Source organism: Apium graveolens, chromosome 5 (assembly GCF_009905375.1).
Source record: "Apium graveolens cultivar Ventura chromosome 5, ASM990537v1, whole genome shotgun sequence".
Taxonomy (NCBI): domain Eukaryota; kingdom Viridiplantae; phylum Streptophyta; class Magnoliopsida; order Apiales; family Apiaceae; genus Apium; species Apium graveolens.
The window spans coordinates 7,181,745-7,208,115 of NC_133651.1; the positions used below are offsets into that span (position 1 = coordinate 7,181,745).

General features: G+C 34.9%; 1 long non-coding RNA gene across 1 annotated transcript; it reads left to right on the forward strand.

Annotated features, from left to right (window-relative positions):
- The first annotated feature begins 20,773 nt into the window (after nucleotides 1–20,773).
- LOC141724224 (uncharacterized) lies at nucleotides 20,774–21,687 on the forward strand. The gene is made up of 3 exons (XR_012576558.1): nucleotides 20,774–20,832; nucleotides 20,940–21,008; nucleotides 21,310–21,687. It is a non-coding gene; the product is annotated as an uncharacterized LOC141724224 (long non-coding RNA).
- Nucleotides 21,688–26,371: the final 4,684 nt, after the last annotated feature.

Below are 26,371 nucleotides of genomic sequence, written 5' to 3' on the forward strand. Positions count from 1 at the left end.
CAAAAAATGAATTTGAGCCATTACATGAATAATATATAAATATTTTAGGACAAACCAAAGAGAAAGAGTGTTCCCTAGGACAGAGTTACTTCCTCTATGTACCAAAATGTATTATGACCCTCACTTCAAATTAAATGACAAGGTATTTTATCTACACAGATTGTATATCACTAAATTAAAAGTTCAATTTCACCACTTCAATAAATGAGCAACAAATAATACTATGCTAAAACCCAACTCATAAGATCCTCTCCTCACCAAGTACCTCGAAACTGCCAAAATAGAACATCATTGAAACAAAATCACATAAAAAAATGCTAATTGTGCTTGAGAAAAGTAAAAGAAATAAAGTTTTCCTCATCAGAGGTGGCAAGTAATTGTTCTTAGATCAGGCTTTCATACTGGGTTTTGATGAAAGTGAGTGTAACCACTGCCGCTAATACATGCTCATGAATTTCTGCTAACTGACAACTCAGGCCTGTAGGACGAGAAGACTCCTCTTGACAATCCTTATGGTGCACTGAAAGATTATTCTGGGACCTTTTGATATCAAGGTTAGAAGGCAATTGCCGCAATTTTACCATTTTGGCATCCAGACTCTCAAAGCAACACAACTTGTCCTGTACCTTATCTAATTGAGAAGTAATATCCAGAACTGTACACTCCAGTTTCTCCTTCAGACCTGTTTGAACAAGCAAATTGTCATGCAGACACTTTAAACTTTCTTTCACGCTAGCAACATAAGATTCAAGCTTCACAGAGTCTTCAATCTTTTTCTCTAAGGACAATTTAAGATTTTGCTTCTCCCGTTTCAGCTCTGAAATGGTCGTCTTGCTACTTTTAAGTTCGAAAACCGCAACCTCTAATTCATCCTGGAAGCCCTTTTCAAAATTCAGTTCATTTTTCAAACAACTCACTACTTCATTCAAACTATTAAGCTCAGATGATTGCTTAGCAGATTTCTTAGTTTCAGCCTCCAGCAACATCTGTGCATCCCTCAGAGTCTTCTGGCCTAGATAAGAAAAGTACTCATATCCTGGAATATCAACAAGCTTCTTCACATTGGCATTATAAATATGAAGACCAAACTGATCGAATTCAAGTTGAACCTTATCAAAAACATCTTGTTTAAACTACTTAGTCCCTTTAAAAATCTCCTCCATTGTCAAAGATAGTTAAGGGTGACTTCATCTTCTTTAAGAAGTAACATAAATGTGTGTGTGTGATTGCAAAGAATAGTCCCTCGCATCAATAGTGGTGCGTAATCCAGTATTTAATCTACAATCTACACCTAGTTATCCAAAATTGAAATATACCATTTAAAAGAACCCGAATGGAGGCACCAGAACTCTCTTGTATCGACTTAATCGTAGATCCCTGCTTTCGGATTAGATTAGTAGCATGGGATGAAGGCACCAATAACTTAATTGAACAATATGCAACTAAAGTAGCTCCGGGTAATTTCGCATGTTCATCACTCTCAGGTAGTCCATTAACACGTTTAGCAATTCTTAGTACTGCATCATTGCAGGCGACACCGCCGCTTCAGGTTCCTCTTTACCCAATATCAAAACCTAAATATCAGCAAAACAAAGCAATATACCTTCAACTTCCTGTAATTATTTTTAATAACCATATCACACCCCTATCCCTATTAGCCTAAATAAACAACAATTAAGCCCAAACAAATATAAATATACAAAAATAAAAAACATAACACCTCATTTAGTACTCAATAACTTACTAATCATTACCAGTTGTCTATGAGAAGACACGGAGATTTTTAATTTCGATAAAATTAGCACCTCACAATCACCAAATTAGAGTAGAAAATATAAGCAGTAGGTAAGCCATAAATATATATAATAGAACTATACTAGCTAAGAATGTACTTTAACATAAATGAATAAACTGAAACCCTAACACTGAAATAGATCGGGAGAGAGACGGGGGAGAGAGAGAGAGGGAGGGAGGGAGAGAGAGAGAGAAGGAGATAGAGAGAGAGAGAGAGGGAGAGAGAGATGTACACAAGAACTCGAGGATATTTTTGGAACAAAACCCATGGCCCTTTCCAAGCTCTAAAGCCACTATTTAGGTCTAACCTTACCAATTTGAAGCTCGATTTGGTTCCTAATCAGGTCCAATTTCAGTGTCGATTATGTACTAGTTTCTAATTAGGGTTTACGAAAGGGAGTGGCAAGAAAAGAAAGAAAGAAAAAAGAGATGAGGAAGAGTCGTGGTGTTTGAGATGAAGTTCAGGTTCTAGAGAGAGAGAGTTGCCATCGATGTTTGAGAGAGAGAGAGAGAGTCGGGCCAGCGAGCAAAGAGGGAAAGAGGGGAGATGGTTTTGGAAAGAGGGAAATGAAATCTGTAAAGGGGAACAATTATTTTGTTAAAATTAAACGGGGGAAAAGTGTACTGGAAAGGGGGGAAAACACAAGTAAATTTTTATTTTTTTTAAAAAGAGCATAGACAACGGTTAAAAAATTAACCGATGTCAAAGTTAAATCCATATATTTGGCCTTTTTAATTTTTGAACATAGACAACGCGTACTATGTGAAACCGATGTCAGTATTCGTATTCAATATCGCTTTTTACTAAACCGATGTTAAACATGATTTTAACATCGGGCGCATTACATGCCGATGTCTAAATACCGATGTCGTATCTACTATTTCTAGTAGTGAAGATGGCATATTTGATCTTGGGGTAGGGTAGGGGTGAGCAAAACCGAACCGAAACCAAAAATCCGAACCGAATCATGCTAATTTGGTTCAGCTCGGTCCTGATTTTTCAGACATTCAGTCTATTCGGTCCGGACCGAATAGACCGAAATAAAATTCGGTTCGGTCCGGTTCTTTTAAAAAATATTTCGGTCCAGACCGAATAGACCAAATTATAAATATAATAATTTTATATTATATTCATTGTATATACATCTTAATAATTATAATCATAATTTTTAGTTTGTAATTGTATTTATACACTCTTATTACTCTATATATCACCTTACTTTAATTATATTTTAGATTTATAATTTTTGGTTTAAAATTTCAATAAAATATTATTTTTTTAAAAAGTTTAGTCCGTTTGGTCCAAAATCGGACCGAACCAAATTACTTCGGTTCGGTTCGGTCCGGTCCATAATACAATTTCGGTTCGGTCCGGTCCAAGAAAAAATGGTAATTCGGTTTTTCGGTCTATTCGGTTCGGTCGGTTCGGTTCGGTCCGGTCCATATTACAATTTCGGTTCGGTCCGGTCCAAGAAAAAATGGCAATTCGGTTTTTCGGTCTATTAGGTTCGGTCCGGTTTTGGACCGAACCGACCGAATGCTTAGCCCTAAGCTAGGGCCTGCTTCTCCCCCTGTATCCATGAACTCTTCTTCATCATCATATTCATCCCCAAAAATATCCTCAGAATCACCAATTTCATAGTCAATATCATCACTAGCTGTAGGTGGCATGGATGTGATGACATCCTTAGCCCTTTGCATAGAAGCAGTAGTGTGCACCAAGTTGAGTAGCTTCTCAGCCTCCTCATTGCCCTGTCCAGCCAAAAATTGATATGCTGTGATAGGATGAGTAAATATCTCAACATCCAAAGAGATAGAATCTATGACAGCTTGATATTCTTGCTGAAATAGTTTCTCTTTATCTGCATCACTGACATTCATTGACTCACTAGCAATGGTTTTCATCCATATCTCTCCTGTACCTGACTTTCTCTCATGTTCTCTCTGTTTTTGCATCAAGTGCTCCCCTTGGCTTCCCACCCTCACACCCTCATCTTCACCTACTAAGGTGGGACTCCACTCACTCACTTTTGCCAAGCTGGAAGAAATAGCTTACAGAGTTTCACTCTTTTCCTCTCCTTTTTCCTGAGAGCAACTGAGCCTCTCACTCAATTCACCTTGATTATACAACTACTAGATCATCTGCACTTGTAACATTTATTGAAGTTTAAAGTGGTGCAGTGATATTTAACGGATGAGGAACATCCATCGAAATAGTAGTTGAGAGTTTCAACGAATGACTGCTGTTAAACACATCCGTCAAGATACAATCACTTGTCAACGGATGAACAATATCCGTTAAAATAGTGGATTTGGAAGAGTTTGAAGTAGAGATTATTGTAGAATATGTAGTGATTGATTTGATATTTTGCACAGATGTTTCAGTAGACTCAGAAAGAAATGGCAAGTGAGCTACCAAATCATCTAAAAGATGATGCTCACTTTCTTGGATTTTTGGCTTCTCCATGAGAGTTAGAGATGGATAATCAGGAATTGATGTATGAATCATATCTACATCCAGTGAATGTTTGAGTGAATTTGGTGCTTCGATAGTTAAAGATTTTGGCTGTGATTCCATATTTATTGGAGCCACATCAACCTGACTTTGAGAAGGTGCATGTACTGAGTCTTTGACTGCAGTAGGCACAATGTGTACACCGTGTGTATCCCCAATGGTTTTGGATTTCTTCTTTCTAGTATAAGTTCGGGGTGAGCTTGTGTCCGTTACCCTTTTGGCCTGTGCTCTTGGCTGAGAGCTTTGTTAAATACTTACATCCTTTTGGGAGAATGCAACTAGCAATGAGCTAATTTCCTTATTAAGCATTGTAGTTTGTTGGGAAACTATAGTGTGGCTAGGATGGGATTCACTCACCTTTCCAACCTTATTCTTGGGGCTTTTTTGATGTTCACCCTGTCCCTCACCAATCTCACTTCCCTTCACACTCCCCTCTTGGTTTTTAGTTGATTTTACAACTAGCTTCTATTGAGATAAACTAGAGGGGGATTTTTTTGACCTTGATTTTGAAACTTTTAGTTTTATGGCTTGGGTAGGCATCTGTTTGGTCATTGTCACAGATGCCATTACCACAGTTGTTTGCAAAGAAATAGGTTAAAAAGTAGTGGAGACAGACGTGTTTACCTCACTTACCTGAGGCTGTTCCATGATGGCCATCCATACAAGTGGAACATTCTTGTGTTGATTTGACCTGCTAAGATCAGCAATAGCTCTTCTCTCTTGGACCCAACAAGCTAACTTGTTTGTTGGGTTCTCAATTGAGAGATTCTCAGAAATAAAATTAACTAACATCATGAGAAATCTAGCATAATAAATATTCTTAGACCTCTTTTTAATATCCCCTAATTTACTCCCTATCTCATACATGACAGATGTGCTGAAATTGAAATATTTATCACCAAGATGTATGTAAAGCATGCGAACTAGTGTGCAAGATACAACATCAAAATTATTGACTTTGCCTGAAAACACTTTGATAAAAGAATCACACAAGAAACTCCATTCTTTTCTAAGGCCTAATCTTCTAACTCACTTAACTTAGTGACAGTTAGAGCATAACCAATATAGACTAGCATGTTACTCACATCAGTGTCTGTATGTGAAGCAAGTGTGTTATTTTTAGGCAATTTAAAACATTTTTCTATTGCATCACAGTTAACACAGTGTTCATTACCTTTGAGAGTGAAGGTAATAGTCTTGTTCTTTAAATTGAACACAGCTGTAGTCTAAATTTCCTCAACAACTTCATAGTAAATGGCTGGGGACTGAAGCATGGCATAGCTAAGTTTGCAGTTCAATATGAAGTCCATCATCTTGTGATAGTATTCAGATGCCTTAATTTGCTTGTTTACCAGAGCCACACAGTTATTCTTTTCATAGATGAACCAAGTTGAGGACATAATCTTGACTACGAGTGCCATTACTGTGATTGAGATTAGTTGCAGAGAGAGTTTTTGCTTTTGGGAAGAAGAAGGTAGATAAATTGCTTTGAGATAGATAAAAATAAATAATAGAAATGAAATTAGTTTTATACTATCTTAGAAATTAACTGTCAAAAAGTAAAAAGTAAAATAAAGTGATCAATCAAATTAGCCCAAAATAGCCATTTAAAAAAAAACTATAAAATTTTGTATCGAAATATACATACAGGCTGTAAGTAAATTTGACGGATGATGATAAAAATACCCAGAGTAATAATTGATATTTCGATGGATGATATAAAGTTCAACGAATATTCATTTACAATGGATACTGAACATCCGTCGAGATACAAATTCTGACTTAGTCAAAATTTTAATTGAGAAAGAAAATATTAACTTTTACTCTGGCTGCATTTCAATTTGCTTAGACATCAAAGTAGATTATGAGTAATTAAGCATACCTAACTCACTTACCAACCTTATAAAGGTGGATTCATCAAGTGGTTTGGTAAAGATGTCTGCAAGTTGTTTTTCACTTGGACCAAAATGAAGTTCCACAGTACCATTCATAACATGCTCTCTAATGAAGTGGCATTTGATGTCAATGTGCTTTGTCCTTGAATATTGTACTGGATTCTCAGTGATGGAAATAACACTTGTGTTATCACAGAAAATAGGAATCTTGTTCACTTGTAGACCATAGTCTAACAGTTGATTTTTCATCCATAAAATATGTGCACAACAACTACCAGCAACAATATATTCAGCTTCAACTGTAGAAATAGAAACTGAATTTTGCTTTTTACTGAACCAGGATACTAGCTTGTTTCCTACAAATTGTCAGGTTCCAGTAGTACTTTTTCTATCAATTTTATAACCTGCATAATCTGTATCTGAATAACCAGTTAGATCAAATCCAGAATCTCTAGGGTACCAAATGCCAAGTTTTGGTGTTCCCTTGAGATATCTGAAAATTCTCTTAATAGCTATTAAATGAGATTATCTAGGATCAGCCTGAAATCTAGCATAAAGACAAATAGCAAACATTATATCTAGCCTACTAGCTGTTAAAAACAAAAGTGAGCCAACCATGCCTCTATAGCTTAAAATATTCACAGACTTTTCAGTAGTGTTCAATTCAAGTTTAGTTGCAGTGACCATGAGAGTTTTTGCAGATGTGCAATCTATTAGATCAAACTTCTTTAAAAGATCATAAATATATTTGGTTTGACTAATGAATATTCCATCACTAACTTGCTTAACTTGTAAACCAAGAAAGTAAGTTAGTTCTTCCATCATGCTCATTTTCCATCATGCTCATTTCATATTTACTTTGCATCAATCTGGCAAACTTTTTGAAAAGTTTTTCATCTGTAGAGCCAAATATAATATCATCTACATAAATTTGAACAAGTATACTAGAGCCATTAATATTTCTAAAGAATAAGGTTTTGTCAATAGTACCTCTAGTGAAGTGATTTTCTAGGAGAAACTTTGACAAAGTATCATACCAGGCTCTAGGTGTTTCCTTCAATCCATAAAGTGCTTTCAAAAGATAGTAGACATATTCTGGAAAATTTGGGTCTTCAAAATCAGGAGGCTGACTGACATATACTTCCTCCTCCAAATCTCCATTTAGAAAGGCACTTTTAACATCCATTTTATAGACTTTGAAATTGACATGGGCTGCATAGGCTAAGAAGATTCTGATGGCTTCAAGTCTTGCAACATGAGCAAATGTTTCATCAAAATTAATTCCTTCTTGTTGACAGTAGCCCTTAACAACCAATCTAGTATTATTCCTGACCACTATGCCATTTTCATCCATTTTGTTTCTGAATACCCACTTAGTATCAATAGTGTTCTTTCCTTTAGGTTTGGGTACCAGATTCCATACTTTATTCCTTTCAAATTGGTTTAGCTCCTCTTGCATAGCTAAAACCCAATCAGGATCCAATAGAGCTTCCTCTACCTTTTTAGGCTCTTCCTGAGATAAAAAGCTGTTATATAGACATTCATCTTGAGTTTCTTTCCTTGTTTGCACTCTTGAAGATGCATCATCAATGACCAATTCAAATGGGTGATCTCTAGTCCATTTTCTCTGTTGAGATAGATTAGCTCTAGATGAAGAGGCCTCATTGTTGTCTTGATGTGTAAAAGAGTCTTGATTAGAAGAAACTCCCCCTGAGTTTTTGGACCTTTGACTTGTAGTTGGGGTTCTTTCTACTTATGATCTGTATTGGCCCTCAATTTCTATTGAAGGTTCAACGGATGTTGAATTTTGCCTTTCGACGGATAATGCAGATTGTCTTTTAATGAATGATGCACTTTGTCTCTCGATGAATGTTAAATTTTGTGCTTCATTGGTTGTGGACTTTTCTGCATTGTCCTTAGATTTTTCTTCTTGATCACTCTCATCATCACTATCATCACAAACCATCTCAACATTATCAAATTGAGGCTTTCATGGAAATCTCCATCTTGCAGTCCTGCAATCTTTTTATCATCAAACACAACATGTACAGATTCCATAATAATGTTGGTTCTTAGATTGTAGACTCTATATGCTTTTCCAACAGCATATACAATAAAAATGCCTTCATTTGCTTTGGCATCAAACTTCCCATGCTGATCAGTTTGATTCCTTAAGATATAACATTTATAGCCAAAGATATGAAGAAAGTCCAGTGTTGGCTTCCTATGCTTGAACAATTGGTAGGGTGTCATGCATTTTTCTTGATTAACCAAAGAAATATTCTGAGTGTAGCATGCAGTATTTACAGCTTCAGCCCAAAAATATGTTGGTAACTTTGATTCTTTTATCATTGTCCTTGTAGCTTCAATAAGAGATCTATTTTTCCTTTCCTCAACACCATTTTGTTGAGGGGTTCTTGCAGCTGAGAATTCATGCATGATCCCATTCTCTTCACAAAATGATCTCATCACAGAGTTCTTGAACTCAGTTCCATTATCACTCCTGATTCTTCTTACTTTGAAATCAAGATGTTTGTTGACTTGTCTTATGTGATTGATGATGATTTCACTAGGTTCATCTTTGGACTTGAGAAAATATGTCCACAAGAACTTTGAGAAATCATCCACAATTACTAGACAGTACCTTTTCTTTGAGATTGATAATATGTTTACTGGTCCAAATAAGTCCATGTGTAGTAATTGTAGAGGTTCTCCAATTGTTGAATTAAGCTTCTTTCTGAATGATGCTTTGATCTGTTTTCCTATCTGACATGCATCACACAGTCCATCCTTTGAGAATTCCACTTGAGGAATACCTCTTACCAAATCTTTCTTGACTAGCTCATTCATAGTCTTGAAGTTAAGGTGGGACAGTTTCTTGTGCCACAACTAACATCCATCATGACTTGCCTTGCTAAATAGACAAGTGATAGATTCTGTATTTGATGAGTTGAAATCCGCTAGGTACACATTTTCTTTTCTCACTCTAGTGAGAACCACTTTGTTGCTTCTCGTGTTGGTCACAACACAGGCTTCAGAATTAAATATTACTGAGTTGCCATTGTCACAAAGCTGGCTGATACTCAATAAATTGTGCTTGAGTCCATCCACTAGGGCAACCTCTTCAATGATGACATTATCCTTTTAAATCAAGGCATATCCCACAGTATAACCCTTACTGTCATCTCCAAAAGTGATACTTGGGCCAGCTCTCTTCTTGAACTCAGTGAGCAGGGTAGAATCTCCAGTCATGTGCCTTGAGCACCCACTATCCAAATACCAAAGATTTTTTCTGTTTCCCTGCACACAACAAAATTAAATCAAGTTAATTTTGGTACCCAAGTTTCCTTGGGTCCTGTTTTGTTAGCCTTTTTCTTAGGTTTCTTAGGTTTGTCTTCATTTGACTTAGGTAATTGAAGTTCATCCTTAGTCAATTGAGTAGAACTCTTAAAACCATTCATCATTGGAGAATTATCATGCACATCTTGATTAACATGGAAAGATATATTTTAAGAAAACATGGTATTCCATTATGGCATGCTAAATGACATTTGTGGCATACTAAATGCAGCATAGTAAGGGTTTTGTGCAAATGGCATATTAGCATATTGTGCATTCAGATTATGTGCAGGCATAACATTCACATGCATTGTAGGCATATTGGGAAATGAAGGAGGTGCAGACATGGAAGTAGGCATAACAAGTTTGCAATTAACAGACAAATGATTAACACTACCACACTTAACACATATATTTCTTGGTGCATATTTATCAGAGGTGCAGTGGTTATGTTTGTTAATTCCTACTTTCCCAATTCTATTACTTTTCCTTTTTGACTCTATTCTCACTTCAATTTTCTCCAATCTGTCATTTAATTTCTTAATAGAAAAATGCCCTATATTGACTCTCTTGTTTTGTTTCACTAGACTTGTTTCTCCTGGAAAAAGTTCTTAGAAACTGATCCATATTGATCATTCAATTTAGCTAGCTTAGCTTTGCTAACTAGTTTACTTGCACTCAACGAATGTGGCTCATTGTCTTCTGACGGATAATCCTTTTGATTATTCGATGGATAATGTTCATCATCCGTCGAATCCACATCCATTGAAAGTCCTTCAACCAAATTGGAGTCAAGCTTCTCCTTGCTCTTTTTCCAGGCTGCATCACAGAAAGATTTTATACCTTGAACTTTAGTAGTTTGAGCATGAACATCTCTAGATGATTTCCATGCTTTAATTACTTCCTGTTCTCGTTCAAGCTGCTTTCTTAAAATCACCTCTTTCTTTAAGGATTCAGTTAGTTCATCTTTAGCAATCCTGCATTCTATCTTTAATTTTTCAAACTCAACAAATTGAGTCTCTAACACATTATTTCTTTCACTCAAAAACAAATTGTTCTCTTTAAGTTTGGTGTTTTCTTTAGTGAGAGACCTGAGTGTAACACGCAGATGGTATAATTCAGTAGATATGTCATTTATGGCATCATTACACTCAGCTTTAGATAAATGTGCTAGATTAGTGGTGATTACCTAATTACTGGATGAACTGACTTCTGTTTCATCTGATTTGGCCATAAGTGCTAGATTGACATAGCTTGTATCATCATCATCTTCTAGTCCATCTACAACCCAGTCATTTTTCAGTGTGATGAAAGCCCTTTCCTTTTTCTTGAGTAACTCAAAGTATTTCTGTTTATAATCAACAGGCTCAAACTTCTTTCTGCCAGAATCATGCTTCCTGCATTCGTTAGCAAAATGACCTGCTAAGCCACACTTGAAACACTTGAATTTAGACTTAACAACCATGTTTCTGTTTGACTTAGCTGTTCATCTCCTGGATAGAAAAGCAAGATGCTCATCTATGTCATCCATGTCATCTTGACTAAGATTGTCTTCATGTTCAGCTACTAGCCCTTTTCCCTTACCTTCACAAACTCTATGGTTTGGTGCAGATTCAACAACTTCAACCTTTGTCTCCTTCTCCTTTTCTTGCTCAACAACCAATATAATGGATCCTCCCTTCTTTCTTCCTTTCTCCATCTTCTCATCTTGCTCTATTTAAAGCTCATAACTCTTTAGAATCCCATATAGTCTATCCAATAAGGTGAATTCCTTGTAATCTTGAGAATTTCTCAATGAGACTATCATAGGCTTCCATTCCTTTGGAAGAGATCTAAGAAATTTGAGGTTTGAATCTTTTGTTTGATAGATCCTTCCATGCAATTTTAGAGCATTCAGTAATTTTTAAAATCTACTGAAAATGTCAGTGAGTGACTCACTTTCTTCACTGTGGAAATGCTCATATTGCTGAATCAAGAGTTGTATTTTGTTTTTCCTTACCTGCTCGGTTCCATCACATATAACTTGTATTATATCCCAGACAACCTTAGCAGTTTTGCAGTTTATGATGTTATCAAACATGTCACCATCAACACCATTGAACAAGATGTTCATGGCCTTTTTATCCTTATTAACTTGTTCAATACTAGGATCAGACCATTCTGCTCTAAGCTTTGGGACATATGGTTCATTTCCTGTAGCAGCTCTCATAGGGACATGTGGACCTTTCTCAATGCAGTCCATATATGCTTCATCTTTAGATAGGAGATGCATGTGTATCTTCACCTTCCAATGGTGATAATTGTCTTTGTCCAGAAATGGAATCTTTACTCCAACATCTTTTCTACTCATCTTGTTAGTGTTGGGTTCCGAAGGCATAAAACGCAGCAGATAAACGTAAATAAAACAAAAATTTCGAAACCCAAAACAGGATCCATGTATAATTATGGGCAGATTATGGAGATAACGAATCATACCTTTCAAGAGATTAACTTTCACGAACTCAACGGAGATCCTAGCTATCACGCTTTGTGTCTACCTCTCGGAGAAACACCACTATGGTATCCACACGAGCACCTTCAAGAACGTCTCATGAACTTGACTACGGAATGGATGTACTAGCCTCCTTCTTGACGATCTGAATGGCCTCTGCCTCTCTTTGCTGCTAGGGTTTTCTTAAAAAACGTAAAAGCCTCTTTAACCTCTCATTATCTATTTATAATGATTGATTAAAAAGGCCCATAATAGCAAAGCCCAATCCTAGTAGGTATTGGATTAAATAATAAAAACGAATTTCTATTATTTAATTAATAACTAAGTCATACTTAATTATTATGGGTAAACACATTCCTTTTAATTTGAATTTATATTATCTCAATTAAGTCTTACTTAATTATAATAAAATTCAAATAATCATCAATTAATTTAAATCCATAATTTAAATTAACTATTCCATTAAGTGCTCTATTTGTGCGACCCTATAGGCTATTATTTAATTGGCAATAATTTTATTCTCTAATAAAATTATAAACAATGAGCGGTTTCTAGTAATACATCATTGTTACCCATTTAAACAATAATTAAATCGTGATTAGATAAAACCTTTCGTGATTAATGTTTTTCGTGTAATATAATCCCTTTAACCATACATATTATAGATTAAACTCGAGGCATGTATTTAGTCATCCTCTTCAACATTTAATCCGGGTTTACTTGATCCATGAGTAGATTATCGAGACAAATCTTTATTTGAGCCTGGCCATGCTTTTATAATCTCACTCAATGAAGAGGCCAATAATATCTCTCCTAATTATAGGAGGGTTAAATCCTTTATCTATCATTCATATTTCTCATACGACTCATGATATACCTGATGTCCACTTTTATCATCACCTAATCAAAAGTAACTTTTAATATAGTCAAAGTATATTAATCCTCGTATAGAAATATAATAATTTCAAGTCAAAGGATCGTTACACCATTATCACTGTGAGTCTTTCTTATGACTTTATTAAACATGAAAAATCTCACTGTGGGTCTGTCCAGTACCATGTACTCTCACATGTACCTATGTATTGACTTTAGTATCCCCATACTTATAACCAATGAGATGTGGTTATCTTGTCAAACAACATACTAGTCTATCTATGTATTATTATTGTCCTATATAATAATACTCGACTAGGGACCTTTAAGAATATGATATATTATATAACATATTATATTAGAAATTAAATTAAATGAAGAGAAGCTATAAATTAAATTAGATGAAGAGAAACTAGTGTTTCGGTTGATAAAGATGAAGACAACAACACCAGTGTGACAAAAGCTTTCAAGGAAAAAAAGATAAAGAGGAGCCAGGACAAAATTGTTGCCCGACAAAAAAGTAGTCTATACTTGTTTTATTGGTAAATTCTATGTTATTAAGTTCATTCTTTGATGATAGATGATGGGATATTCCCTATTTAAATTTTGTAAGAAGTTTTGTTTTAATTATAGTGCTGGTAGTTTTAATTATAGTGTATGTTACTAAATTTGTAGGAAGTTTAGTCTATTAAATTTTATTATTTAGCAAAAAAGAACTTTTTATAAAATATAAAATTTGAATCATGTACCCAAATGAAATAGTAGTGATAAACAAAATATTAAGAAGACTTCTTCATTTTAGTAAAGGAATTTTTATATCCTCACCGCAAGTATATATACAAACTTTATACGAAAATAATGTTATGAACAAATTTTATTAGATTTAAAAGAGTAAAATATTATTTTACAATGATACTATTTTTTAATTTAATAATAAATTTTGAAATTTAGTAACTTACTAAATAATTAAAAAATAAATTAAAGATTTTAAATAATTTTTTTTATTAAATTTGAAATACATGTTAAATACTATAAAAATTAACCTTACTTCTAACCCTTCATCCAAACAGACAAAGGTTCAACCCCTCCATCTCTAACCCCTCTATCCAAACAAGGTAGAGGTTCAACCCAAACGGACCCGGCCTAACCCACCCCCACCCAACCTAACCCAACCCAACCTCTCCATTCATAACCCCCAATCCAAACAAAGCCTTAAGCTTTCCAGGTATATCCACTGTGTTCTTTTTTGTTTTCTAAATATGTGCTTTAATTTTATGTCTCATTTAAATCTTCTGCACTTTATATTTTTATTTTCATACCTGAGTTTGCTCTTTTCTGCATTTTCTAGATGGCAGACAACAAAATAGCTCATTTGGCCAAAATGAATGTAGCCAGTAAGTCAAGCGAGTTTCCCATTCAATCAAGGTATTCCTCCTTGATCGATATGATCAATACTCGGGGGATGAGTATCCATCCAATGCACATTTCGACGCGTTTGACCACGTCAACACGTTTTATGATACGAAGGAGCTAGAGAAAATGAGGCTCAGGTTCAGGGTCAAAGAGCCCTACAAGCTTGTTCTTGCAGGTCCAACAGATAGGGCTAGCCACAGGAAGAAAGATGGTTTGTGCATTTTCAGGTTCCCCTTTCACCATTTTATTCCTGTTTTATTGGAAGATGTCGGGATCAATCCTTGTCAACTTCCTCCGAATGCTTGGAGGTTGATTCTTTGTTTTTTTTACAATGTGCCCCCAACAGATGTTGTCTTCAAAAAGATTTTTCAGTTTAAAAATAGCCCTGATAAGAATCCAGGATGGGTCAGTCTGAATCAACACCCTACAATCTCTCATATAGTTAATGGGAAGTCCATCCCGGGAAAAAAAAGTTTTTGTACTTGGTCTGGGAAGGTGGCGATTGGGGCACACTCTTTCGTTCGTCCTTCGGGCAAGTGGTCGATGGGAGCCCCAACAATATTCTATTTTCTGAAGAAGAGACGACGACATTCAATCTCCTTACCCAGGATAACGAGACATCTCACTCCTGGGACCTTATCAAGGAAACGGTTCTGGTCGAGCGTGGGCTTTCTCCCGTTCCTATGAAATGTAATTTCTAACAATAACTTTCTTGTTTTTGATAATTAGCTTGGCATTTTTCTGGTTTCAACTGATTTTTAACCCTTCATGCAGTGGCTGAAAAGATAGTAGAGGTGACCAATCCTAAGGACCTGGAAATCACGAAAATGAAGAGGGCGGAGAAAGTTTTCAATGACCCGCGCCTAAGTGATCGCTTCCCTGAGTTGTTAGGAATATGTTGTGAACTTGATGATAAGTTAAATAAAACACCTTAGTAGATTTAACTTAGTGTTTTTGTAGCTCTCTACGGATGTTCTAATATTGTCCCGAAGGATGATCTTTATAGTCCCGACGGATGACAACTGAACATGCATTGAGAGTGTAGCTTATGTAATAATAAGTATTGCAGCACATTTCTGTAAACAACAATGTTTTTAGTCTAGTAGATTCTGTAGGATTCTCTAAGTCATGTTGACTATTAGATTGATATACAAAATAGGTTGGCTAATTGTAAATATGAGATGTCTTGTAATTCTGTATATGTGAAATGGAGCCAAGTGACAGAAAGGCTTCCAACAGATGATCTACAAAGACTACCGACGGATAATCAACAAGGCTCCCACCGGATGATCAACATAATCTCGATGGATGATAATATTCAAATTAGCAGTTGAAAGTGACAACATGGTCACATGCATCGGGTGTTTACAAATGGAATGTGGCAGCCTAATTACAGGTTTTAGAGAACAAAGAAGCATTACCATTTCCATGCAAATATGTAGATATTCAAAGATGTTGGAATAGAGTAGTGAAATAGGATGGAGTTAGACTAGATATAGTTTGTCTTATTATCTTGTCTTATTGTCATGTAACTTGGTAATATATAAACGAAGTGTAGCAAGTAGAACAAATAACTGAGTAGACATTATTTTTGGAGAGATAGAAAAAGCTGTATTCGTTAAAAATTTCTCTGTAAGTTTGTAAGTTCTCTTGTAAGCAGCTGTGTGCTATTCAAGCATCACAGAGTTCTCATACTAATATATATCTCTGGTGGATAAGTTCAAATCCACCAGAAAGTTTTAAAGCTTAGTGTTTTATTACTTAGTGTTTTGATTTTAATTCAAGTTTCATTCCGCACTTTTTGCAAAATCAAACACTGTTATATATTAAGTAAAAACAGTCTTAAAATTCAAAAAGGAGCCAGAATTACATTCAAACCCCCTTCTGTAATTCTTGTTACATTGCTTGGGAATAACAATTGGTTGCAGAGCAAGCTTTTGAAGTACAAAGAGTGTAAAGATCACAACAATCAACAAGATGAATAAAAAGGATGTTGGAGTGAAAATTCCATTTCTGGACAAAGACAACTATCAACACTGGAAGGTGAAGATGCACCTACATCTTCTCTCCCAAAATGAAGCTTATGTGGACTCCATTGAAAGAGGTCCTCATGTCCCTATGAGAGCTGCAACAGGGAATGAACCATCAGTTCCAAAGCCTAGGCATGAATGGTCTGATCCAGACTTTGAGCAAGTCAGGAAAGATAAAAAGGCCATAAATATACTGTTTAATGGTGTTGATTGTGATATGTTTGACAACATCATAAACTATAAAACAGCTAAAGAGGTTTGGAACACAATTCAAATTATCTGTGATGGTACTGAGCAAGTCAGGGAGAACAAGTTGCAACTCTTGATTCAGCAATATGAGCATTTTTACTGTGAACAAAGTGAATCTTTCACTGACATTTTCAGTAGATTTTAAAAACTACTGATTGCTCTCAAGTTGCATGGAAATGTCTACCAAACCAAAGAGTCAAACCTCAAGTTCCTTAGATCTCTTCCCAAGGAATGGAAGCCAATGACAGTCTCATTAATAAATTTTCAAGATTACAAGGAGTTCACCTTGAAGAGACTCTATGGTATCCTGAAAACCTATGAGCTTGAAATAGAGCAAGATGAAAGGATGGAGAAATGAAGGAAGAAAGGGGGATCCACTGCACTTGTTAGTGAGCAAGAGAAGGAAAAGGAGATGAAGGTTTAAGCTGCGGAATCTACATCAAACTCAAGGGTCTGTGAGAGCAAGGGTAAAGGGCTGGTAGCTGAAAATGAAGAACAGTTGAGCCAAGATGACATGGATGATATAGATGAGCATCTAGAATTCTTATCCAGAAGATTTTCCAAGCTGAAATTCAGGAAGAATTTTGGAGCAGCTAAGCCAAACAGAAACATGGTGGACAAGTCCAAATTTAAGTGTTTCAAATGTGGCTTAGTAGGTCATTTTTCTAGTGAGTGTAGAAAGTCTGATTCTAGAAAGAAGAAGTTTGAGCATGTTGATTATAAGTAGAAATACTTTGAGTTTCTCAAGCAAAAGGAAAGGGCTTTCATTACATAAGAAAATGACCGGGCTGCAGATGAATTAGATGAAGATTAGGAAACAAATTATGTCAATCTAGCCCTAATGGCCAAATCAGATGAAACAGAGACCAGTTCATCAAACAATCAGGTAATCATAACTAACCTAGCACATTTATCTAAAGCTGAGTGTAATGATGCAATAAATGATATGTCTACTGAACTATATCACCTGCGTGTTACTCTTAAGTCTCTCACCAAAGAAAACAGTAAAATTAAGGAGAATAATGTGTTTTTAAGTGAGAGGAATAATGTGCTAAAGACTCAATTCATTGAGTTTGAAAAATTGAAATTAGAATGTAAGGTTGCTAAGGATAAACTAACAGAATCCTTAAAGAAAGAGGAGATTTTAAGAAAGCAACTTGAACGAGAACAGGAAGTAATTAAGGCATGGAAATCATCTAGAGATGTCCATGCTCAAATCACTAAGGTTCAAGGTATAGAGTCTTTTTGTGATGCAACCTGGAAAAAGAATAAAGTGAAGCTTGATTCCAACTTGCTTGAAGGACTTTCAACAGATGTGGACTCGACGGATGATGAAAATTATCCGTCGTATAATCAAAAGGATTATCTGTCGAAAGACAATGAGCCACATCCGTCGAATGTCAGTAAGCCAGTTAGCAAAGCTAAGCTAGCTAAGTTAAATGATAAATATGGATCAGTTTCTAAAAACTTTGTTCCAGGAGAATCAAGTCAAGCGAGGAAATAAAAGAGAGTTAATGTTGGGAATCTGTCCATCAAGCAATTGAATGACAGATTAGAAATGATTGAGGTTAAAATAGAATCAAAAAGGAAAAACAATAGAAATAGGAAGGTAGGGATTAACAAACATAACAACTACACACCTGATAAATATCCTCCAAGAAAAATATATGTTAAGTGTGGTAGTGTTAATCATTTATCTGTTAATTACAAACTTGCTATGCCTACTCTCATGTGTGCACCTTCTTCTTTTCCCAACATGACTGCCATGTCTGTAATGCCTATGAATGTTTTGCCTGCACAGAATATGAATGCATAGTTTACTAATATGCCATTTGCACCTAATCCCTATTATGCTGCATTTAGTATGCCTCAAATGCCTCTTAGCATGCCTTACTGGAATAACATGTTTGCAAACAACATGCCTTTACATGTAAACCAAAATGTGCATGATAACTCTGCTTCAATGAACAGTTTCAAAGATCCAACTCAAATGACAAAGGATGAATCTGAAATACCTAATTTAAATGAGGTCAAACCTAAGAAACCAAAGAAAAAGGCTAATAAGGCAAGACCCAAGGAAACTTGGGTACCAAAATCAACTTGATTTGATTTTGATGTGTGCAGGGAAATAGAAAGAATCTTTGGTATTTGGATAGTGGGTGCTCAAGGCACATGACTGGAGATTCTACCCTCCTCACTGGGTTCAAGGAAAGAGGTGGCCCAAGAATCACTTTTAGAGATGACAGCAAGGGTTATACTATGGGATATGGCTTGATTTCAAAAGATAATGTCATCATTGAAGAGGTTGCCCTAGTGGATGGACTCAAGCGTAATCTGTTGAGTATCAGCCAATTTTGTGATAAGGGCAACTCAGTCACTTTCAATTCTGAAGCATGTGTTGTGACCAACAAGAAGAGCAACAAAGTGGTTCTCACTGGAGTGAGAAAAGGAAATGTGTACCTAGCTAATTTCAACTCATCAAATACAAAATCAGTAACTTGTCTTCTCACCAAGGCAAGTCAAGATGAAAGTTGGCTATGGCACAAAAAAACTGTCCTATCTAAACTTCAAGACCATGAATGAGCTAGTCAAGAAAGATTTGGTTAGAGGTATATCTCAAGTATAGTTTTTAAAGGATGGATTATGTGATGCCTGCCAAAAAGATAAGTAGATTAAAGCATCATTCAGAAAGAAGCTTGATTCAACAATTGAAGAACCTTTGCAATTATTACACATGGATTTGTTTGGACCAGTCAATGTTTTGTCCATTTCAAAGAAAAAATATTGCCTAGTAATTGTAGATGATTTCTCAAAGTTCTCTTGGACATATTTCCTAAAGTCCAAAGATGAAGCTAGTGAAATCATCATCAATCACATAAGGCAAGTCAACAATCATCCTGATTTCAAAGTAAAAAGAATCAGGAGTGACAATGGAACTGAGTTCAAGAATTCTATGATGATATTGTTTTATGAAGAGAATGGGATCATGCATGAGTTTTCTGCAGCTAGAACTCGATAACAAAATGGAGTGGTGGAAAGAAAGAGTATGTCTCTTATTGAAGCTGCAAGAACAATGCTGGAAGAATCAAAGTTACCAACATATTTTTGGGCTGAAGTAGTAAATACTGCATGCTACACTTAGAATATTTCTTTGGTAAATCAATCTAAATGTATGACTCCCTACCAATTGTTCAAGAACAGGAAGCCAACATTAAACTTTCTACATGTCTTTGGCTGAAAATGCTATCACTACAAGAATAATGTCAATAGACATCACACATTAGACATCGGTTAACTTTGCCACTGATGTTAAAAAAAGTATTGACATCACCCCGTGTTTTTGTGATGTCTTTGTTCTTTGTAGACATTGGTTATAATTAAACCGATGTCTAAAATTCACCAAAAAAAATAAAATTCGCGCCCACCTTTTCTTTCCCCTGTTAGTGAAATTTTCATTCAGATTTTAGTTCTACATTCCCCCCAATCCCAAAATTCTCCCCCTTCTACATTCCCCCCAATCCCAAAATTCTCACCTTCTCCCATCTCTCTCTCCCATCCCTCTCTCTCCCCTTCTCTCTCTCATGAATTTGAATAGATATATAGGTGGTGAAATGGCGCTGGTTTCATCGAATTCAAAAGATTCATCTTCACTTCCTTCTGGATCCAGAGAATCCAATTACTACCACAAACAGAAATCTCTTGGTCTCTTATACTCAAAGTAATCTCTCTCCCACCTCCCTTTGTATACACAACATCCTTAATTTAATTCTATATGCATCTGTTTTTTTAAATTTTATTATAGTTTCTTGATGATGCTATTGCACGTCTAGGTATTCTTCCTGATACCCCATTTCTTTATTTTATTTCTCGATTTAATTTTTATTAAATTAATTTAGAATAATTTTTTTGATTTTTTACTTTAATTGGAGAGGTCTTGTGTGTTGAATTGTGCAATTCTTGTTTATATGTGAATTGTAATGAATATCGTGTTGATTTTTTTTGTAATTGGTTTAATTTTAGGTGTTGAGAAGCGAAGGTCTATGGTATTATTAATGTTCTTGAAAGCATTGGTTTAAGATATATAGTTCCTCGCCTTTTCTTCTATTTATATTATTTGGTGTAGGGGAATTTTCTGATTTTCATATTGATATGCAGCTTCTTACCAACAAGACCAAAAATCGTTATTCATGGAAAGGGTTTGGAATCATTCCAAAAACTCTACAGCTGCTTAAGGTGTTTACTTTATCCAACTTGTGCTTTTATAAAGAACTTGATTATTAAACTTGGTCGAATATCCTTTGATTGTATACTTATATGTAATAACGCGGTTTGTATTTTAGGCGGATGAAGTCTCCAACCCAACCAAAGAGCAACTGGTTGATGTAGTTCAGAGGCATTTCATGATGATGGTAATTTATGCATTTTCTGTAATAATCTTTTTAAATTGCGAACTTGTTAACTGTCATTATATAAATAATATAAATATTGTCCCAAAACTCTCCTCATGTTTAAGAGTGTTGAGATTTAGACCAGTCATAAGATTGTTCCGGCAACTGATATATAGTGTATGCTTGATTTTTCTAACCAAATAATAACTTGTTAGTTACTGCTACTCTTAGTATATTAGTTTTGGCTTTCTGCCTTTTAAAGTTCTAGTAATATACTACATATATGTATTGACTTTAAACAATTTATATGTTGTTGGTGAAGCAATTGGACGAGTTGCAAGTCATACCGGGGTTTGTGCACTCTGCTAAGCGATTGAAGATGGTGTGTAAATGATAACTAATATTGTCTCTTCCAGAAAAAAACTTGGGTTTGTTTACAAGATTTGAATACAGGAAGCTCCAAATATCTTGACGATAGTCCTAAAGAGATTTCAGGTAATTGTTGTCTAAGCAACAAGCGTTAAAATACTCATGTACTGATCCTTAAATCCCTTGTTCTACACGTTGAGTTTGAGGTTTAGCCATAAAGATCCAGATTTTTGTCCACCAAAAAAAGCAGTTTGGTAGGTTTAGCGTGTAATATAAGCAGCTTACTATTTAAGGTGTCCTTAGTGATACCCATTGGCAATTTTTTTTTGGTAAGAGCAGTTCAACATTTTAGTTATTATCTTTATCCATGGTTTAATCAACATGGTAGCCTAAATATATTGTGAAGCCATTAAGGCTAACATTCTATTTAAATTCCCTACTAACTGGTCTAGTTGCAGAGCTATTGCTTCTTTCTGTTTAAATTTGTTGAGTTTCTCTATTCCTTAATAGTCTATTCAGAATCATGATTTTGCTTTCTTAGGAAGGAAATTATGGAAAGATAAACAAGTGTATTACTTTCCCAGAGATGTTGGATTTGATTTCGTTTATGACTGTAGCAGATGATATTACATTACCTATAGATATGCTTAATGCATCTTTCTCCGGGCATTACATTACCTACTTAATGTAAGGTCAATTTTTTTTCCAATACTGTGAATCTTTGACGCAACAGTTCTCCAATATCAGAATCAGAAACTTGTTCAGCAGTTAGACGTGCAGAAGCATAAGTTGCACAATCTTGAAGGCAGAATAAGAGAACTTAAGGACAAACAGTCCACATATGATGAAATATTAATCATAGTGAACCAACAATGGAATCAGGTTGCTTCATCTTTTGCACGTCTCATTATTCTGCTGTCACTATATAATTTATGTTATTATTATTTTAACTATTTTCCTTGCTCTTCTGATGTAGTTGGTTGATGATTTTATTTTTCTTGGCGCACATGTTGGGGCTGGAAAAAGTACAATACAGATGTTGGATCGTGCATAACGTGTGAGAGGTTTTTAACGATATCAGTTTACTTTGCATAATACTGGTGATCCCATAAATGCATTGATTAATTATATCTTATCTGTAATTTAGGTTCAGTTTCATCATGTCCTGCAGAGGAGATGTTTCTTTGTAGAATATTAGAATTGAGTTGTGGAAAGAGACAAAGATGAAAGCATAAGGCAAGTTTTGCATGGGAAGCCATCCGGAGAAGGTCGGGAAACTTGCCTATTATTAAGTAATACTATATATAAACATCGCTTATTATTATTATTCGCTAGATTATGGAACTCCTCTTGTTGCTTTCCGGCTATCTGCTCTATTATAATCTTAGATATTGTTGTTCTTTATAACCATTTAACATTGACAATGTGCTCTGTTACAATCTGGAGTATGCAGATACTGTTGTGCAGTTGTCTAAGATTGACAATATGATGAAAGAGGAGGCTAATAATCTACATGAGGTGATTGAAATTCTACATTTGAAGCATAAAGAATATGCTGAAGATATGCAAGGCAGTTGGTTCAGGATAGATGACACTGAGGTAATGCGTCTCTTCTGAATGGATCATATATTCACAGTATTGGAAAAAAAATTGATCTTATCCCTTGTTTATCATTCATGACTAACTGTTGCAATATTTTTTGATAAAAGTCGGTTATTTTCTATCTTTATACATATAAAGAACATTAATAGATTTTAAAAACATTTAATTTTTAGATTTTTTATTCACAAGTAGGTGGTTGTATCTTCTTCGTGAGTGTAAATTGGGTATAACAATGATAGCATGTCAATAGACAAGTTTATAGGAATGTTTATTAGTTGATACGAAAAGAGTGAATATTGTGAGGATTCAAATCATGTTCCATTTTTTGAACATGTAAGTTTGTGATTTTTTTCTTAATGTAGTGTACTATACATGATTATAAAAGATCATAAAGTAATGTACTTCAGAACTATATTAGAGCTCACTACAGAACAATACATTAGAAGGGTTTACTTGATATTCAATAATCATAATACTGAAATCTCAAGCTGCATAAAATTTCAGTGGTACTTTTTGTTTGGAAAGTAACTCTTAACTGTCACCCAACTCACGTCTTTTAAACTTACTGCTTTTAGGAAAATTAGATTGTAGTGCTGTAAAGTTTATAAATTTCTGTTTCCTCTTACCCTTTTGTTATCGTGCAGGTTGAATCTCCCTTTCCACCTTTTGATAAGATAGGCATCAACTCAGTACAGAGGGTGGTTGAAGATATTATTCTCGATATTTATATTACCAGGGATGACTTAGCAAACATATAACAATAGTTTGGTTTTGAACGATTCTGTAATAAAATTAGATACTTGATATTTATGTTGCTGAATATAAGTATTTAGTTAGTTCATTATTTAAATACTTTCAATGAATAAATACTGATGTCAAAAAAATAATTGTACATCACTTTTAATATATAAATATTGATGTCTCAAATGCAATTGTACATCAGTTTTAGTAAAGAAAAACTGATGTCAAAAAAGTTGATATACATTGCTTTTTCCTAAAAAACCGATGTCAAAGACTAATATGTTCAACTCTAAAAGGAACATAGACATCACTTTGTTTGGGATACAACTGATGTCTAAGTGCCAACATAGACATCACCTTTTACTAAATAAATCGATGTTTAATATCAGATTTTACATCACCTATATGAAAATATTCGATGTCTATGTGGAAAAAAACATAGCCCATTATATGTTTAATTTGTTGTAATAGGTGTAATTTAATTATTAAATTATTTATTTCTAACATTTTTTTGTAAAAAATAATGCATGGACATCACTTTTTTTCCCAGAAATGATGTCTAATTAAGTAAAGACATCGGGTTATGGCCGATATGTAGAATAGACATCACCGACATCAACATCGGTTGCCAAACAATATAGATATCGGCCAAAAACCGATGTCTATGGGCATTTTTCTTGTAGTGTATATCTTAAGGAATCAAACTGATCAACATGGAAAGTTTGATGTCAAAGCAGATGAAAGAATTTTTGTTGGATATGTAGTTGGAAAAGCATATAGAGTCTATTATATAAGAACTAACATTATTATGGAAACTGTACATGTTGTGTTTGATGATAAAAAGATTGAAGGACTGCAAGATGGAGATTTCCATGAGAGCCTCAAATTCGATAATGTGGAGATGATTTATGAAGATAGTGATGATGATAGTGATCAAGAACCAATATCCAAAGACAATGCAGAAAAATCAACAACTAATGAAGCATATAATTCAACAGGCAGAGATCAACATTCGTTGATCCCTCAACAGGAGTTGGAAGTCAAATGAGATCACAGTCAGAAAGAACCCCATCTTCAAGTCAAAGATCCATAAACTCAGGGGAGTTTCTGATAATCAAAACACTACTAATCATCAAGACAACAATGAGGCCTCTTCATCTAGAGCTAATCTAACTTGTTAGGAATATGTTATGAACTTGATGATAAATTAAACAAAACACCTTAAAAGATTTAACTTAGTGAATTTTACAGCACTCGACGGATGATCAAATATAGTCCCGACGGATGATTTAATATAGTCCCGACGGATGACAAATAAGTATTGTAGCACATTTCTGCAAACAACTTTGTGTAGACCCTGTAGGAGCATATGAATCATGTTGACTACTAGTGGATGTGCAGAATAGGTTGATTAATTGTAAATATGAGATGTCTTGTAATTCTGTATAAGTGAAATGGAGTCAAGTGACAAATTGCTACTCGACAGATGATCAACAAAGCTACCTGACGGATGATCAACAAAGCTACCCGACGGATGACAAGCATGTACCTGACAGATGATCAAATTCAAATATCTGTTGACAGTGACAACACAGTCACATGTGTTGGGTGTTTGCAAAAGGAATTTGGCAGCCTGTTAAGCAGGAATTTGAGAACAAAGAAGCATTACCATTTCCATGCTATTATGAAGATATTCAAAGATGCTGGAATAGAGTAGTGAAGCAGCATCGAGTTAGACTAGATATATTTTATTTTATTATATTGTCTTATTTTCAGGTAAACTTGGTGATATATAAACCAAGTGTAGCTAGTAGAACAATTAACTAAGCACACATATTTTCAGAGAAACATTTTCAAGTTGTATTCTGTAGCATTTCTCTGTAAGTTTAGTTGTTCTACTTGTAAGCAGTTGTGAGTTACTCAAGCTTCACAGGGTTCTCATTCGATATATATATATATATATATATATATATATATATATATTTGGTGGATACTTTCAAATCCACCAGAAAAGTTTTAAAAGCTTGTGTTTTTTATTACTTTGTGTTTTGATTTATATATATCTTCACTCTGCAAATCAAACACTTATATACTTATCGAATTAGAACTGTTTTAAAATCTTGAAAAAGTAGCCAGAATTACATTCAACCCCCCTTCTGTAATTCTTGTTGTATTGTTAGGGAATAACATACCTCAACAGAGAAAATGGACTAGAGATCACCCTTTTCAGCTCATTATTGGTGATGCATCTTCTAGAGTTCAAACAAGAAAAGCAACTCAAAAAGAATGTCTATATAGCAGCTTTCCTTCAAAGGAAGAACCAAAGAAGGTAGAAGAAGCTTTGTTGGATCCTGATTGGGTTCTAGCTATGCAAGAAGAGCTAAACCAATTTGAAAGGAACAAGGTATGAAAGCTGGTACCCAATCCTAAAGGAAATAATCCAATTGACACCAAGTGGGTATTGAGAAACAAGATGGATGGAAATGGCATAGTTGTCGAAAACAAAGCTAGATTGGTTGCGTGGAGGAAGCACATGATGTATTTGTGTATTTGTCATTATATTTTATGTTGATAGGGCCATTCTAAATGAACACGAAATTGTTTGTTGGATATACATTTTTTTATGCAATACCTTTGAAGGGGATGCATGATTTTTTTCAATATTATGTATT